Source organism: Lolium perenne, chromosome 2 (genome assembly GCF_019359855.2).
Source record: "Lolium perenne isolate Kyuss_39 chromosome 2, Kyuss_2.0, whole genome shotgun sequence".
Classification (NCBI taxonomy): Eukaryota; Viridiplantae; Streptophyta; class Magnoliopsida; order Poales; family Poaceae; genus Lolium; species Lolium perenne.
The window spans coordinates 105,592,564-105,610,348 of record NC_067245.2 but is presented as its reverse complement, the minus strand read 5'-3'; the positions used below and the strand labels follow the sequence as shown (position 1 = coordinate 105,610,348).

The window sequence follows — 17,785 nt, the reverse complement described above, 5'->3', positions numbered from 1 at the left end:
TTCAATTGTCGAACACCAGCTGTCTTAAAATATAGTACTCCCTTCGTCTCCTGAAGACGGTCTAAGATTTATTAAAATTTAGATGCAGATGCATCTATAATTTAACTAATCTCACACAAGAACATTCGTGAGATGGAGGGAGTACTAACTGAAATTTTAGTTTTGTTCATAGTAAAAGAGTTATGTATGACTAAACCTATAAAAAAGCAATAAACCACAACACATATCACTCCAGAGTGCGACAATGCTTTTATTGACATTGTCTTCTTTCTACATATACTTCTTTTATGTGAGGACAGTCGATTTGTTAATCATCATCAACAAAAACATCAAAGGTAATGAAAATTATAAATAGATATGTGGATCACCTAACGAACACTAGAGCTATCATCGGCCCTCCGTCACCAGAGCCGAGCAAAGTTTGTCAAAGTAGAGCTTGTTGTAGTAGACGAATGTGAATTCATCGTGCTAAAACCCCAAAGGTCCAACAGAGGAGAGCAACAACCAATACCAATGATAAGAACTGTAGACCGGAAGAGTCAAACTTGTAACCACACTGACAAACGCGAACACATACCGAATTCCAGGAGATTCGATGGACACAAAACGCCAGGGCTCCCTCCGATGGAGCTAGGCACACCACCAGATCGGGGATAGGACGGGAAGGATCTTATTCTACCATCACGATGTAGCAGTTGCGTCATCATCCCAAAGAAGGCACTGAAAAAATAACATAAAAATAACGGGAACCCTCCCTCCTGCGAGGGGTCGTGGTCCGCCACGTCTCCAAGGTCCTAAGGCCACCGGAGACGAAACAAACTGGCAGCATCATCGACGAGGGGATGGAACCCTAGATGGGCTTCACATACCGCCTTTCTCCTGGTGTCCCCGTATGTACAGTTAAAAACTTGGATTAGCCAAACCTGCATGAGACTTTTTCTTTACAAACATAGTACAAACACATGCGCTTAAATATATGCGCATACAGTTATCCCTAGGAACGCATGCACACGTGTCATATCCTATGAGCATTTCTGAAAAAACTAAGACGGATTCGAGATTGACGAAGTCACTACAGGTGCCCCGCTGTCGAGGAAAATGTCGGCCTCCATTGAAAAAATATTCTATCTTTATGAGATAAATAGTTGTCAAATCTAAAATTTGAACTCTAAATGATTGGAGGTATAACCACCCGCCTAGCAATCCAACCAATGGCGGAGCCAACACATAGACATTGGGTTCAGCTGAACCCAATGAAATTGTGCTAACCCCTTTATATTTGCTAATAATTTGCTGCAAATGACTAAGTTTGAACGCATATATAGTCGTTTTACAGTGTGGTGAACCCAATGGTGGGATATTCTAGCTTCGTCAACCTGAGGTTGGTTCTCTTTGCACGAGACACTTTGTACCCTTACACATGCCGGATTGCCCTTTTATGCAAAACTAGCACAATAACCCGTGCGTTGCTACGGGTTTATTTTTTATTAAATTCTTTTACGCTATGGAGAATTTCACTACTGATGAAATGTTCTAATTTTTCTTGATGATAGAGAATGATTCATCACTAAGCTTCGAAGCTGGGTATAAAAGAAAAATATCGCAACTACAAGAGAAGAAGCCCCAAGACCACCCAGATATGATCAGCACACTGTCAAACCAAATATAATATAATAGCAAAGACAATTTAACTTTGAAATCATCTACAACAATTAACAATAATTTTAAAGGTAGTTGCTACACAACGCTTTATCCTCTGACATTGCATCAACTTTCCTGAGTTAGAAGAAAAGTGGACATCCATAGAACATAAAATGTGCCTGACAATAATTTGAAGCAAACCTTGGACTTCTTCACTTTTTTTAATCTAAGCCTAGCATCCATAATCCTTTATCTGCTACCACATGAATAAAATAGATTAGCAAATGGAAAATTCAGGCCAATAATTAAAATTTCCAGAAATCAAAATGACATATATTGATTATTTTTGTACTTTCCCTTTATATTCATGTTTTCAACGAAAAAACATACCTTCAGCACAAAATACAAAAAAAATTATATATCTTTTTCTTTTAACCAAACAATCGTAGCTATGTAAAGAAACAAAGGTTGTAGGTCACTAGTGGAAAACGGGGCAATAGGCCCGGTCCATTTGGGCCTTTAGACCCGGTTCCTGAACCGGGACCAACTAGGCGGGACTAAAGGGGGTACCCTTTAGTCCCGGTTCAAAGATAAACCGGGCCTAAAGGCCTCAACACGTGGTGCGACCAGGGAGCTCGCGCTGGAAGGGCTTTGGTCCCGGTTCGTGGTACGAACCGGGCCTATGTTTCTCTGCCGCGGCAGAGAATTGCTATTTCTCTGCCGCGGCACAGATTTAGGCTGTACCGGCGTTTCTGCCGCGCGAGAGAAACGAAGCGTTTCTGCCGCGGCAGAGTTTCAGCAATGCATATATATCATTCAAGAAACCACAAAAAATCGTCATGAATATATATAGACATCGTCAACAGTACACGACATAGTCAACACAGTACACGTAATGCATGCATATTTACAATACAACTTTTCCTGAACGAATATCCTCCGCCGTCACGATCTTCCGATAGTGCTCTCCACCTGGGGTAAGGACCTCGGTAATAAAGAATCCCGCGATTTCCTCTTGAATTGCTTTTATTTGATCCGCTGTTATGAGAGTGTCCCGCAGGCGTGTCATCTATATTTAAAAAAGGAGATCAATATATGAATGGAACTCAATACAATAGATGGTACTAATTAAGATTAATTGTGAAAATTTGTCCCCCAATCCCGTAGAACCACTCCTTGCACCGTTCGATCCAACCGTGTGTCCCTAATCTGATCCCTTTACTGGTCAGTTCCGCCTCAGCTGCCTGCCACTTAGGACGGTTAGCCCTGTATCCACCTGGACCCAGAATTTGGTGATATAGCTTCAACGCAGCATTTGCCTTATTTATTTCCGACCTTCTCTTAAATTCTTCTGACTCCGTGCTGTACTTCACGAATTCGTCCCAGTGATTTTTTACCTTCTCACTGTCCGGAGTCTTCTTTAACTTGATAAGGCGGCGCAATCTTTTCTTGTGGCTCTTGAATAGTTCGGCCATCTTCTTCTTGCCAAACTCGCGGAGGGCCTGCTCCATCTTGGCCTTCTCAGCGTCACCCCCCTCTTCGGGTACTATGTTGAAATGTGACATGAGCTTGTTCATAATGCTGTTTTTGGCTACATCATCGATATAAAGACCTTGAGCTTCTTCCTCTGCAGACAGCACTAGTCCCTTCGGCTTGTGCCATTCTCGAACGGTGATCGGGACGTGGTCCCTAACAAGCACTCCGCATTGAGCTATAAATGACTTTGCACCTTTCTCTGGAGCAATCGGTTTACCATCCTTCTCGATGTGGGTGATGTCGTGCCTAACACCGTCATCCAACTTTTTGACCGGGCCTCGCTTCCTCGACTTTACAGAAGAAGTGCTCGATCTGGAGGGCTAAAAAAGAAATAGTTCATAGTCAGTACAATTTCATTAGTTAATGCATCTAGTCGATCAACAGCGGCTTAATTAATTTATATACCTCGGTGATAACTACAGTTCGGGAGCCATTATGATGATCTTGTTCCTCACCGGCACCACTAGGATCTTCTTCCTCAATATCCTCCGCTCCCTCACCGGAGTCATTCAAATAAGTTGCGGTGACATCGTCACCGCCATCATCCTGGAATAACGTCGTCGTCGCGATCATCAGTACCGTTTGCTATGAGTTCCTCCATGATATTTTCTTGAATTTCATCTCTCTCCATGCTTTCTACATCTACATGCAAGCTATACATAGGAACCATCATATGATCAAATTAAGGATAATGCGTAAAACTGAAAATGGAGTTACATATGTGTAGTTCTTAACTAAGGATCGATAATATAGTGCTGAAAGCAGAATCTGCAGTTACATGCATACATAGATCGGGTTCATGTTTATTTAACCCTAATACATATCAATCACTACTACAACCACTCAACCGCGCAGACCGGGTCCTAGAGGGCGCCGACCGGGTCCTGAGCCGCGCTGGGTGTGCCCCCAAAGCCACGGAACAACAACGGGAGCATAGCTAACATGAGATCCCCGCATAACGCTCCATCCGGTCCTATACATGTTGTCTAACGCGTACATGTAACGGCGAACGTGCTGGTCCTCCGCTTCAATGCGCTGAGCTACCTCCTCCGGCGGGGCCGGCTCCTCTCGAAACGACCGTGGCCCATAAGACCTCCACCAAAGAATATCCGGGTCGACAACGGGACCCGGATTCCGCACCAAGGTGCGCGACCCGGAAGCTAAGACCTCCCAGTGCCACCCCGGCGGAGCCCAGTCCCGGACCTCCCCCATCTGCTCCATCTCCTCGGTGAGAGTCGGACCACGGCCCGCCGGGCAGCCGTCGCGGCATCGTAGCTACGAAAACAAATCATATATGTACTAATATAAATAAAAAACATGATCTTGTGCTAAATAAAAAACTTCACTACTTTTGTACTAACGCCGCGTTCCACGACCCCGGATCGATCGATCCGGATCGGGGGTCGGGAACGACAGCGGGAGCGGTAGCGGGAATTGAATGACCCTGTTATGGGTGCGTCGGCGAGGCGCCGGCGATCCGGCACCGCCACGGACTCGGCGCTCCTCCTCGCTCGCTCTTTCTCTATTTCGCGACCCTAAGTCTATGTCGCGGCGGCATCGCTACGGACTCGGCACCGCCACGGTCTAAGTTGTCGGCGCGCGCGGGGGGCGGCGCCGACACAAATGAATCTATTTTGTAACTTAATTTTCTAACTTTTTTCTAACTAATTCTACTAACTTATTACTAACTAATTTTACTAACACTAACTAACTAATTTTTCTAACTTTTCTCTAACTAATTTTACTAACACTAATTTTACTAACACACTAACTAATTTTACTAACACCTAACACATTAACTAATTTTACTAACACACTAATTTTACTAACACCTAACACATTAACTAATTTTACTAACACACCTAATACTAACAATAATCTAACAATTTCTAAAAATCTAACAATTTCTAAAAAAACTAAAAAAAAGGGTGTGGCCGGGGGCGCTCACCTTGCTTGGCGCCGGCGGAGATCGAGGACGTCGACGGCGGCGCGGTGGAGAGGAAGGAGACGGGCGCGGGCGGCGACGGCGGCGCGCGGAGGAAGACGACGGGCGGCGGAGGGCGGCGCGGACGAGGCCGGGGCGCGGGAGGGCGGCGGCGGCGTGGGCGCGGGAGGCGGCGGCGGCGTGGGCGCGGCGGCGGCGTGGGCACGGAGGGCGGCGACGGCGCGGGCGCGGGAGGGCGGCGGCGGCGTGGGCGCGCGGCGGAGCAGCCTGGCGGCTTCGTCTGCGCGTCTGCGGCTTCGTCTCCCCGGGTTTGTTCTCCGCGGAGACGAAGGGTTTTCTTTTATACCCCCCCCCTTTGGACCCGGTGCGTGTTACAAACCGGGTCCAAAAACCTTTGGACCCGGTTTGTAATACAAACCGGGACTAAAGGCCATTTTTGCTGCGTTTTCGCTGCGCGCGCAAAAAAGGCCTTTAGTCTCGGTTTGTAATACAAACCGGGTCCAAAGGCCACTTTTTTTTAAAAAATTTCATTCCCGCCTTATTTCAAATGAAAAAAAGCCACCGCACTGCCACACGTGTCCACCGCCGCCACCGCCGTGTAGTGGCCACTGTCGCCACCGCCACCGCCTGGCCACCACCATCACCGCCATGTACGGGCCAGCGCCGTGTACTGCCCACCACCGCCACCGCCATGTACTGCCCACCACCGCCACCGCCGTGTACTGCCCACCACCGCCACCGCCACACGTGTCCCTTCCCCGTGCCACGTGTCGCCGCCGCTTCCACGTGCCTCGCCCCGCCGCCACCGCCATGTACGGGCCACCGCCGTGTACTGCCCACCACCGCCACCGCCGTGTACTGGCCACCGTCGGCACCGCCGTGTACTGCCCACCACCGCCACCGCCACCGCCTGGCCACCACCGTCACCGCCATGTACGGGCCACCGCCGTGTACTGCCCACCACCGCCACCGCCACACGTGTCCCTTCCCCGTGCCACGTGTCGCCGCCGTACAACGACCCTCGGTGGGACGACATTTGGACCAAGACAACCTCCGACGACGAGTAGATCGACTAGACTAGTTGTTTATCTATTTTATTGTATTTTCAATAAAGTCGTTGTGGCAGACGCTGATGATGAGAAAAGTTTCCCGCCAGATTACATGTGGAATTAAAGTACAGAACTCAACTGAAAATTAATTAAGATACATGGCCAGATAGTACTCGTGCCTAGCCCTATAGTACTCGTGCCTAGCTCAACTGAAAATTAATTAAGATACATGGCCAGATTCGACTGTTCGAGTCATTCAGTCATACTCGTGCCTAGCCCTATAGTACTCGCCACTGTAGTCGTCGTAGTCGCCGTCATCATCGTCGCTGGTATCGGGGTCGCGGTAGTCAAACCTCGGCGGGAGAGCACGCGTGGGCTGGGACTGAGGGTAGCGCAGGCGGGGGCCACGGTGGGCCATGACGCCCTGGAGAGTTCGGTCGCGCCACCACAGCCGACGGCCGGCCTCGTTGAAGTTCGAAGGAGGCGGGCCGCCCTCCTCGTGCCCGGCGAGCGCCCTCTCACGCCGATTGATGAAGAAGCTCTCCCAAGTCGGGCTGTAGTCGGGATGCCACCGGGATTCCTCCGCTGCTGCGGCGTGAGCTCGAAGTAGTAGTGGTTCGTGATGGCCATCTCGCGCGCCACACCTAGAGGGACAGAGGGACCGGTACCCCTCCGACAGCTCGGCAACCAGCCGGTAGGGACGCGGTAGCCCGGCGGGCAGGGGTAGTTCGACGCGCAAAGCGCCTCCGCCTCCCGGAGGGTTAGAGATACGATGGAAGCCATGTGACCTGGTGATGAGGTTTGCAGATATGAGTCTAGATGTGATATGTAAATGGAGGCCAAGCCAACATATATATAGTGAAAAAATGGCGGGAGGACGGAGGCGGGAAGCGGTGGAAAGCGCGGGAAGAAAAATAGGCGGGAACGCGATGGCGCCAAAAACTGTCGGTGGGATAAGGACGTGTGGGTAACCTTTAGTCCCGGCTGGTGGGTACAACCGGGACTAAAGATCCTTTTTTGTGTCATCTAACAAAACTGTCGGTGGGATAAGGACGTGTGGGTAACCTTTAGTCCCGGCTGGTGGGTACAACCGGGACTAAAGATGTCGGCAGGATAAGAACGCATGGGTGGACGCACCGCTCGATGAGATAAAGCATGTAGCGCACGACGCATACTGTCGAAGGAACAAGACAAAGTAGAAGAGGTGCCGTGCCTATAAAAGGAGCATCGATACGCCTTGCCAAGCCCCGAACGACTACATCTCATCTAACAGTGTTGGGGAAAGGGTTGGGAAATCTCCCGTGGCGCATCTCCACTTTTAATATCTTACATACAGTTACATGATTACACAAAAATAAATGGGAAATTGATTGCCATGTTGAGATACTCATTTGTGCCATGAACATTCTTCAATTAACTTGATGATGGAGCATCTTCATCATTTAATTAATCTTCTTCGGCCGTAACCATGGAGCATCTTCATCATTTAACTTGATGCTTGGATCAATGTTCACTACGAAGGGTGGAATTTCATCAAACTGATTATAATCTTCGACATGTCTGTCTTGTCCTCCACTCCCACGATGTTTCTTTTTCCGAAAGAACTATGTGGCGCTTTGGCTCATCGTTTGATGTATTTGTTTCCTTATGTTTCCTTTTTCTTGGTTTGGTAGACATATCCTTCACATAGAAAACCTGGGCCACATCCTTGGCTAGGACGAATGGTTCGTCTCTATACCCAAGATTGTTGAGATCCACTGTTGTCATTCCATACAACTTGTCTACCTAAACTCCGCCTCCTGTTTTGTTGACCCATTTGCACCTAAACAAAGGGACCTTAAAAGAAGGTCCATACTCAAGTTCCCATATATCCTCTATGTAACCATAATATGTGTCATTTGGGCCTTCATTCATTATTGCATCAAAGCGGATACCACTGTTTTGGTTGGTGCTCTTTTTATCTTGGGCGATCGTGTAAAATGTATTCCCATTTATCTCGTACCCTTGAAAGTCACTACTGATCGAAGATGGTGTGCAGGCCAGCAAGTACAACTGATCTTCAATATGTTTGTTATTCAGGAGATGTTTTTGCAACCAACCGCCGAAAGTCGACATGTGTTCACGTCTAATCCAATCGTTCGACCGCCCCGGGTTACGGGAGCGTAGAAAGTTCTTGTGGTCACCGATATACGGAGCCACCAAGGTGGAACTTTGTAGGACTGTGTAGTGTGCTTGAGTCAAAGAAATCCCGTCCCTACATATCATTGATTTCCTTCCTAGCATGCCTTTTCCACTTAGTCTCCCTTCATGCCGCGATTCAGGAACACCAATCGGCTTAAGGTCAGGAATAAAGTCAACACAGAATTCAATGACCTCCTCTGTTCCATAGCCCTTGGAGATGCTTCCTTCTGGCCTAGCACGGTTATGAACATATTTCTTCAAGACTCCCATGAACCTCTCGAAGGGGAACATATTGTGTAGAAACACAGGACCGAGAATGGAAATCTCATCGACCAGGTGAACGAGGAGATGTGTCATAATATTGAAGAAGGATGGTGGGAACACCAGCTCAAAACTAACGAGACATTGGACCACATCATTCTGCAACCTCGGTAGAATTTCTGGATTTATTACCTTCTGAGAAATTGCATTGAGGAATGCACATAGCTTCACAATGGGCAGTCGAACATTTTCCGGTAGAAGCCCCCTCAATGCAATCGGAAGCAACTGTGACATTATCACGTGACAGTCATGAGACTTCAAGTTCTGGAATGTTTTCTTCTCCATATTTATTATTCCCTTTATATTGGAGGAGAAGCCAGACGGGACCTTGATACTGCTAAGACATTCAAAAAATATTTCCTTCTCTACTTTTGTAAGAGCGTAGCTGGATAAATGACGTCCTTTAACTCTCTCATGCAGCTTTTTGGGGTCTTTCCAACGTTGCTTTGGTCCTCCCGTGCTTCGGTGTATCTTTTGTCTTCCGTACACACCCGTAAAGACTAGCATGTTCACGCAAAGATACTTCGTCACGTGCATCACATCGAATCAAGAGCGGACCTCTAAGACTTCCCAATAGGGTAGATCCCAAAATATAGATTTATTCTTCCACATGGGCGCGTGTCCGGCATCGTCATTCGGAGCAGACCGTCCGCCAGGACCCTTTCCAAATATTACATCTAGATCCTTGACCATACCAAATATATCAACACCATCACGATGGGGAGGCTTCCTCCGGTGATCAGCCTCACCGTTGTAATGCTTGCCTTTCTTTCTTACGGGATGGGTAAGCCTAAGAAATCGACGATGCCCTGTACACGACCTTGACCTTTTCCAAATAATCACCTTCGAGCTCATGTAAACAGTGTGTGCATGCATTGTATCCCTTGTTTGACTGTCCTGAAATGTTACCAAGAGCAGGCCAGTCATTGATGGTTACGAAAAGCATCGCTCTTAGGTCAAATTCCTCCTGCTTGTGCTCGTCCCACACACGTACACCTGCTAGGGACCACAGCTGTAGAAGTTCTTCGACTAATGGCTTCAGGTACACATCAATGTCGTTCCGGGTTGCTTCGGGCCTTGTATGAGCACCGGCATCATAATGAACTTCCGCTTCATGCACAACCAAGGAGGAAGGTTATATATACAAAGAGTCACAGCCAGGTGCTATGGCTGCAGCTCTGCTCTCCAAAAGGATTCATGCCATACAGACTGAGACCAAACCGTAAGTTCCTTGCATCTGTGCAAAGTTTGGGAACTCTCTATCGATTTTTCTCCATTGGGAGCCATCAGCAGGGTGCCTCAACATCACGTCTTTCTTACGGTCTTCTTTGTGCCATCGCAACAACCTAGCATGCTCTTTATTTACGAACAAGCGTTTCAGCCGTGGTATTATAGGAGCATACCACATAACCTTGGCAGAACCCTCTTCTGGGGCGCTCGCCCTCAACATCACCAGGGTCATCTCGTCGATCTTATACCGCAATGCGGTGCACACCGGACATGCATCCAAATTCTCGTACTCATCGCGGTAGAGGATGCGGTCATTAATGCATGCATGTATCTTTTGCACATCTAATCCTAGAGGGCAGACAATCTTCTTCGCTTAAATGCGTCTTGGCGGGCAATTCGTTACCCCTTGGAAGCTTCCTCTTAATTATTGTCGCAACTTTCCAAATCTGAGTCGGTGACACCGTTCTACGCCTTCCATTGCAACAATTCCAAGTGTCTTGCCTAGCTTTTTATGGCCATCTTCGCAAGTTGGGTATAACAATTTGTTGTGATCTTCTATCATCTTGTCGAAGGCCAACCTTTCCTTTTCAGTTTCACATTCTCTCCTTGCATCGGCAATGGCCCGGCCAAGATCATCATCGGCGAGGCTCATACGGTGCCTCTTGATCTTCTACTTCATTGTCTTCATTGCCTTCTGCAGTATCATCGTATTCAGGGAAATTGGGATAACCGTCATCATCCTCTTCCTCTTCGTCATTGTCTTCCATCATAACCCATCTTTCTCCGTGCTTGGTCCAACAATAGTAACTGGGCATGAAACCGGATCGCAGAAGGTGGCTGTGAATGAGACTCGAGCGAGCGTAATTTACGGTATTCTTGCAGTCCACACATGGACAATACATGAAGCCACCATGTTTGTTTGCCTCCGCCACGGCCATAAAATTATCCAGGCCCGCAGTGAACTCGTCAAACCGTCGGTCAATGTACATCCATTGCCGATTCATCTGCATGATATAATTAAGCTGATCAAAACCATTACAGAACATCACGATGTATATATACACATGCATTTTATCAATTGCAGATGAAAAGGATAAAGTTGTTAACCTCGATGAAGAAGAAAAAAGCAAGTTAAGTGTGGCTTGATTTGTGTAAACTCAAGTGGCAAATTCTCTTAAGCATTTCATCAAACACCTCTTGTGCATGTGAAAAAGAGAGGAGAGCAATACACCCTCTTGTGAAGATAGTGAAAAAATGGCTAAGTGTGGCTCACACTTGGGCAGGGGCAAGGTTATATAGCCAGAGGGGGGCCTTTGGACCCGGTTTGTCATACAAACCGGGACTAAAGGGTTCCCTAGGCTGACACGGCCTGGCGCGCCCTGCGGGTGGACCCTTTGGACCAGCGGGTGGGGTCGTCCTGGGCAGAAACGAACCGGGTCCAATGGGGGCATTGGACCCGGTTTGGTTCAGCAGTGGGTCATTTGCTTGGGACCAAAGGCCTCTTCTCCACTAGTGGGTTAGTTTGACAGAATATACATGTTTGTTAATTTTGCAAGCCAATCAATTGCCAACCTATAACAATGATAAGTTACTGTATGCCAGCCCATTACACCGAAAGAGTCCTGAAAATGGCAACAAATGACAAGTGTATATGAGAGGAGAGCTAACTTCGGTGGGTAGAGCTGCACAGGGAAGCTTTGGCAGCTGGGGACACGGGGTAGCAGGATCGTGAGTTCGCGCCACATGGGCTCTCTAGCGTCGGTGCTAGAGAGGACATAATCGATGGCAAGAGGTCGGAGCCACGAGGACGGCAGCCAAATTCAGAAGAAGCGGTAGGAAGCAAATGACACCGGGAGTTGCTTCCACGCATCGGTTCCGAGACGCGTCATCGCGGACTCCTCCTGCTATAACTCCTCTGCCAAGATCGTTTCAGGCGAACAACTGCAGCTCACCCTAGCCCACGCCGTCGACCGATCCTGCTCGTCTGGCATCCTCGTGGCAGCGGTAGTGCTCGTCATCAAATCGAAAACGGATCTACTCGTCATTGTAGTCATAGGGCATGAAAAAACATACGTTTTAGCATATTGGATAGGCATTGCTTCAGATCAAATCGAAAAAGAAACACCATTGTCTCCTCAGATCACCGGCCAGAACTTTGCTTCAGATGAGATCCCCAAAAAAATAATCTGATCCGGCTAGGCTTTGCTTCAAATCAGAACAACACAACATACACATCAAGCGCGGCATCAATACCGCCTTGGTCGGCTGCTGCATCTTGGCGAAGAACGAAGAGCATGGACAAGCCACCCTATTGGTCTAGGCTCTCCTCGCGCGAGCAGATCATGAGCGTTGTACTCCTTGACAATGCCATCGATGTAGGCAGGCTCGCGGCGTCTTGTCCACCGCGCACGCGAAGCTGACGTGCAATCCACCCGTCTGTAATTGATCTCTGCCTGTGTGCTTCATACTTCCGCCACCATCCGGCTAGCAAGGTTGAAGCCTGTTCGTCCTCTTTCCCGAGGAGGAATCGTCCTGGACAGAATTAGGCCTCCCAAAATTCATCTAGATCGAATCTCTCGTTGGTCGATGGAGATTGCGTTGGACGTGTATATATAAGAGCTGGAGACCTGATACGTACGGGTTACGAAAACATGATACGTACAGCTTTGGTTGACGTATTTGGGCATTGCTTCCGACGCTAAGGCTTGTCCATACCTAGGGGTAAAACCGGAAACGAAAATGTTGGACCAAGGAAACAATCCTCCGTATAGATAGCTATAAGGCATGGCAATAATTAGTTCTTGTTTACGCAAGTATTATACTTCCTATGAATTTATTCAATGTTTAAAAGCTTACTAAGTTTAACTAAGTATATACATAAAAATATAAACACCTACGAATTCAATGAATACAATATGAAACATATTTTACGCAGATCTATTGATATTGATTTGTTATCATGGTGTTCATCTTTTTTGGCTATAAATTTTGATGAACTTAAAAGATGTTAACTTTTAACTAAATCTATACACCTTATTTTTTTAAAAACGGGTTGGGTATAATTTTGGCTAGTAAAATGTATATTGTAGAGTACTAAGTTTTTTAATGTGATTTTTTTTAGAACGTTTTACACATACATCTGCATACTATTGTTGCTTTTATCTATTTCAGTCTGAATTTTCTGTTTGCAACACTATATATCCGGTCCTCACATAATATGTATATTTTCTCTTTTCAACACTATATATCCGGTCCTCCATATAAGCTCCACCTTGAATGATGCGGGGTGGCCTTTGGACACCTCCTCCTCAAGACCATCAAGCCCTCCTCGTGGCCCAATGACACGAGCTCGGGCCAAAGCCATACACCAAGAGGTGAACTCGCTCATCTCCACACTTACCTTGAACCCTTCATTGGATGGAATGCTACCTCATGCCGATATGCTTTCTGTCATTAGGTACGAGGAGCGTCAAGGCCACAGAGAGGAGAGCACACCATGCGAGAGAAGAGAAGAAGTCGCCCGGGCCGGCCCAGCGCTCGGTCAGACCGGCCGCCAGACCGACGCACCCGGTCCCAGACCCGGTCAACCAGGCGGCACGCCGGATCCACCTCGGCGTCAACCGGGCGGCGTACCGGGGCCAACCGGAAGGACATCTGCGACACGCCCGGTTGCCGCCCGGTCCCTGGCCCGGTCTGGACCGGACGCGCCGGCCCCAGGCCCGGTCGGACCGGCCCCGTGACCGGATTCCACGACTTATCTCTACCAAATCTGCCTGAGTCGGTTACTTTTGTACCTTTTCGACCTGTGGGCCCTGTAGACCTATATAAGTACCCAGGACGCCCCTTTTACTCTTTAGACATAATTTGAGCTTAAAACTACTTTTGAGCTTTGTCTCCCTAGGGTTAGATCCCCTTTGTATCAAGGCTCTTGTTGAGGATTTGGATATTTGTGAGTGAGATTCTAGTGTGCTCCACTCTCTCTCTCTCTCTCATCGGTCTCCGTCTCCAACCCCGATCTCTCACACGGAATTCTACCTCGTGTCTCTTCCGGGTGATTCTATTGGCGTGGTCCATCGAGCCACGAGAGTAAGATTCGATTGTATCGGGTTGGTGTGAGTGTGTTTGTTCTTCGTGTTCTTCGCGTTCTTCATCTTCTCCCTCTTTTCCCCTCTTGATTTCGGGTCAATCGCGAGATCGGGCCACAACCTAGGTCTTAGACCTCATCATATGGTATCAGCAGCTTTTGGTTACCGCGATTTTGACCCCCCACCCACCCAATTTCGTCTCTACAATTTTTTTCCAAAAAATCCCCAAAAAATAGCCCTAAATTGCCTTTGGATGGATCTACGATTTTGTTGCGTTTTGAGTGGTTTTGTTCCGTGGATTTGGTGTTTTTAGTGTTGATCTACTATTTCCCCCACCTTTTAGCCTCCAATCCCTTCATTTCCCTTCGATTTGACCTTTTGGTTTTGGTTTGGGGAAGAATAGGAGAGAGAAACACGCCAGCCGGTTGAGAAAACCGGTTGACCGGGCCCCTGACCGGCTGACCGGCCCAGAAGCCGGTTGACCGGCCCCCAGACCGGACCGGCCGGCCTGGAAACCGGTCCGACCGGCCCCCTGACCGGGCGCCAATCTGTATCGGCCCAATCGAGTTCGCTTTTCGATTACCACCACCACCACCATCGCAGGTATAACTTGCATTACCCTTATAACCCCTCTTCCTTTTGCGACCTCTCCTATCGAGCATTGCTTATCAAGTGTTGCGAGACATTGCACGTGGCCCCGATTGTGAGGTGTGTGTGTAGTGTGGAGTCAAGCTTCTAAGCAAGTACTCGTGTGTGGGAAAATAGCAAAAGCGAAGCTAGCGCTAACATAGTGAAAGAAAAAGAAAGAAAACAAAAAGCACAAAAAATAGTGAAAGTGCCGACATAGATACAAAAGAGTGCAAGTGCCACCAAATACAAAAAGAGAAAAAGCTTTTAAGCAAAAGAGAGAAAAGAGAAGAGAGGCCGCGTGTGAATCTTGTTGTCTCTCCATTTGCAACCAAAGCTTTGCCTCTCCTTTTGTTAGTGTGACACCGAGCACCCTTGCTTACGGGTTCTTACGTTATTCCGCTCACTTTTTGGTAACACTAACCCCATTTATCTCGTGTGTGAGTTCCACATCTTTTCCGTGTTTATAGTGATCTTCACTTTGTGTTATCACCAGATTTTAACCAAATCAGAAGTGAGCCGTGATTGAGATGGGCTTAGCAAATATACGTAGAAATTATTCATGAATCGGCCTTGTATAAAGAGTTTGGGCCAAATTGCCCGTGTATCTGTAAATATAGTAGGATACGTGTCGGTTAGGATTAAAAGGTAGAGTTTAGCTCGTACACGGTTGGGATTATTCCCACGTTAGGAAGTCTACGGACTATAAATATGTATCTAGGGTTATTGAGAAAGGAGGACGATCATGTTCACAACAAACCAGTCTAGGCGCATCGCCACCCCTTGTTCGAGGGTTTCTTCCGGGTAAGCGCTATGCTGCCTAGATCGCATCTTGCGATCTAGGCAGAATCTTGTTTATTCGTTGTTCATGTGTTGCTCGTACTGAAGCCTTTTTGATGGTGAGCAACACCGTTATCATGGATATGTTAGGGTTAGCATCGGTACTTTATTGATGTATTTGATTAGTCATGCTACCCCTGAATATCTAGCCACCCTTGTACCGATCTTAGGTGCAAGGGTGGCACCTTGCTTAGTCATTGTTTAGTAGATTCGATCCGTTACGATTGCTCCTTGTTCTTCAAGGATTAGTTTGATATCTACATAGTTAGGCCTTGCAAACGGGTTGAAGGATCCAGTAGCACGTAAGGTATAGTTTGCTAGTCCTAGACAAGATGTTCCGGGAATCAACTCCACGTTGGTTTTTAGGCCTTATCTAGGGCTGGTTTATTATCATCTTTCGTGTCTACCAGGCTCAATTACGTGTAGGACGTTCCGGTTATGTGGTGAAAACCCTAGATCGTCGTAGATCGTTTTAACCTAATATTGATCAAGCAGGACCACCATGTTATCGTAGATCTCATACGAATCATGGGTGGATCGGCTCGTTGAGCCGATTCACAGGACAACCTGAGAGCCGATCGAGGCTCGTATTTAATGTTTACGTGTATGCCATGCAGGAAACTAGTCGAAGCAATCCATCACCTTCCTGACCAGGTATAGGTCAGGTGGCACGCCCTTGCACCAGCATCGGACGTGCGTGCCGGAGCATTGCGGGCCGTCGCCCGAGGGACCAGGGCCCACCAGCAGTCCTGGGAGCCTCCCGGCTCTTCGTGTTGCCCGTCGCTACTCGCCGGTGGGTTTTGGTGGTCAACACATTCTGGCACGCCCGGTGGGACCTTCTTCTATGTCACCCGCATCAACATCCGCATCAGAGATGGCGGAAGATCCAGTCACGTACGAAGATCTGTCTGAGGAGTACAAGAAGAAGTATGACGAGATCAAAGCTCTCCTAGAAGCCGACCTCATCGGCTCTTTCCAGAGGACCCGCTCACACGGCATCAGGTGGAAAGGGTTCTCAGCTGAAGGCGCTCTCGATGGAGTGGATCTGTCTACTCCTTCAGAAGAACGCACCAGGTCTCTGCGTCAGGAGGTTAATCACATGGTAGCTCATTCGCTACACCGCCATTCTGAGAGCCTGGTGAACACTTTGGAGCGTGTCGCGCTTCGCGTGGTCTAGGAAATCATGAAGCATCAGTACTCCCCGTCAGGACCTGCCCTAGGGACTCACCAAGGGGAGATAGCGTTCCAGACCAGACCACAGCTGCCATTCGCGCTAGCAGCACCAGAACTGCCGAGTTCACCGGCATACGTCGTCTACAAGATCGGTGGCGATCCTAGTGATTACCAGTTCTTGTATGAACCGCCTAAGGAGATCCCGCACGGATACATGTGCACATATGTGCCAGACTGCAATAACTGGGCACGCACGAATCAGGTTGCAGTAGGAGGGATTTCTGGAACAGCAGGAGGGGTTGCTGGATCGGATCCCGAGAAGCAGGCGTGGCTAGCTAAATATGCCACTCCAACGAATCATCAAAGCTCAACTCCTGCAGCTAGCACCATGGATCAGATCAGTGCAATCTTGAGGGACCAGTTCGGCATGGTGCCGAAGAGGAGGGCAATCAGCTATTCCAAGCCGTACCCCAACAAGTATGATTTGATCCCACTACCACCCAAATATCGGCTCCCTAAATTCTCCAAGTTTAGCGGATCGGAAGGCTCTAGTTCAGTTGAGCATGTGAGCCGATATTTGGCGCAGTTGGGCATGATCTCAGCATCAGACCCATTACGTGTGAGGTTTTTCGCGCAATCTCTCACAGGATCGGCTTTCGGGTGGTACACCTCGCTGCCACCAGATTCAATCCGGACTTGGAAGCAGATGGAAGAACAGTTCCACATGCAATATCACTCAGAAGATTCCGAGGCTGGCATTGCCGATCTAGCACAAGTACGACAGAAGCGCGGAGAAACGGTATCGGAATACATTCAGCGCTTCAGGACCGTCAGGAACCGATGCTATTCGGCTCGTATGAATGAAAAAGAAGCAGCCGATCTGGCAGTGGTGGGTCTCGCATCACCGATCAAGGATATGGCTTCCCAAGCAGAGTACACTTCACTGGCGCATATGGTTCAGAAACTATCGTTGTATGAACAGCGCCACCCAGAGTTGTACCAGGATAAGTTCAAGCGCTCGGTAGTCCTGGTTGAGACAGAGGAAGATGAAGACTCTGCAGGAGAGCAGGAGGTAGCCGTGGCTGAATGGACTCGGGGGGCAAACCCCGTGTCCTGCAAATGGGTTAAACCACAAGGTCCTGCAAAAGGGTTTGACT

At 48.2% G+C, this 17,785-nt stretch overlaps 1 protein-coding gene across 1 annotated transcript in view; it reads left to right on the top strand.

The window, feature by feature from the left end:
* LOC127333743 (DNA mismatch repair protein MSH3) overlaps window positions 1-17,785 on the top strand; it is a 202,183-nt gene that overhangs the window by 31,376 nt on the left and 153,022 nt on the right. The window lies entirely within an intron of this gene.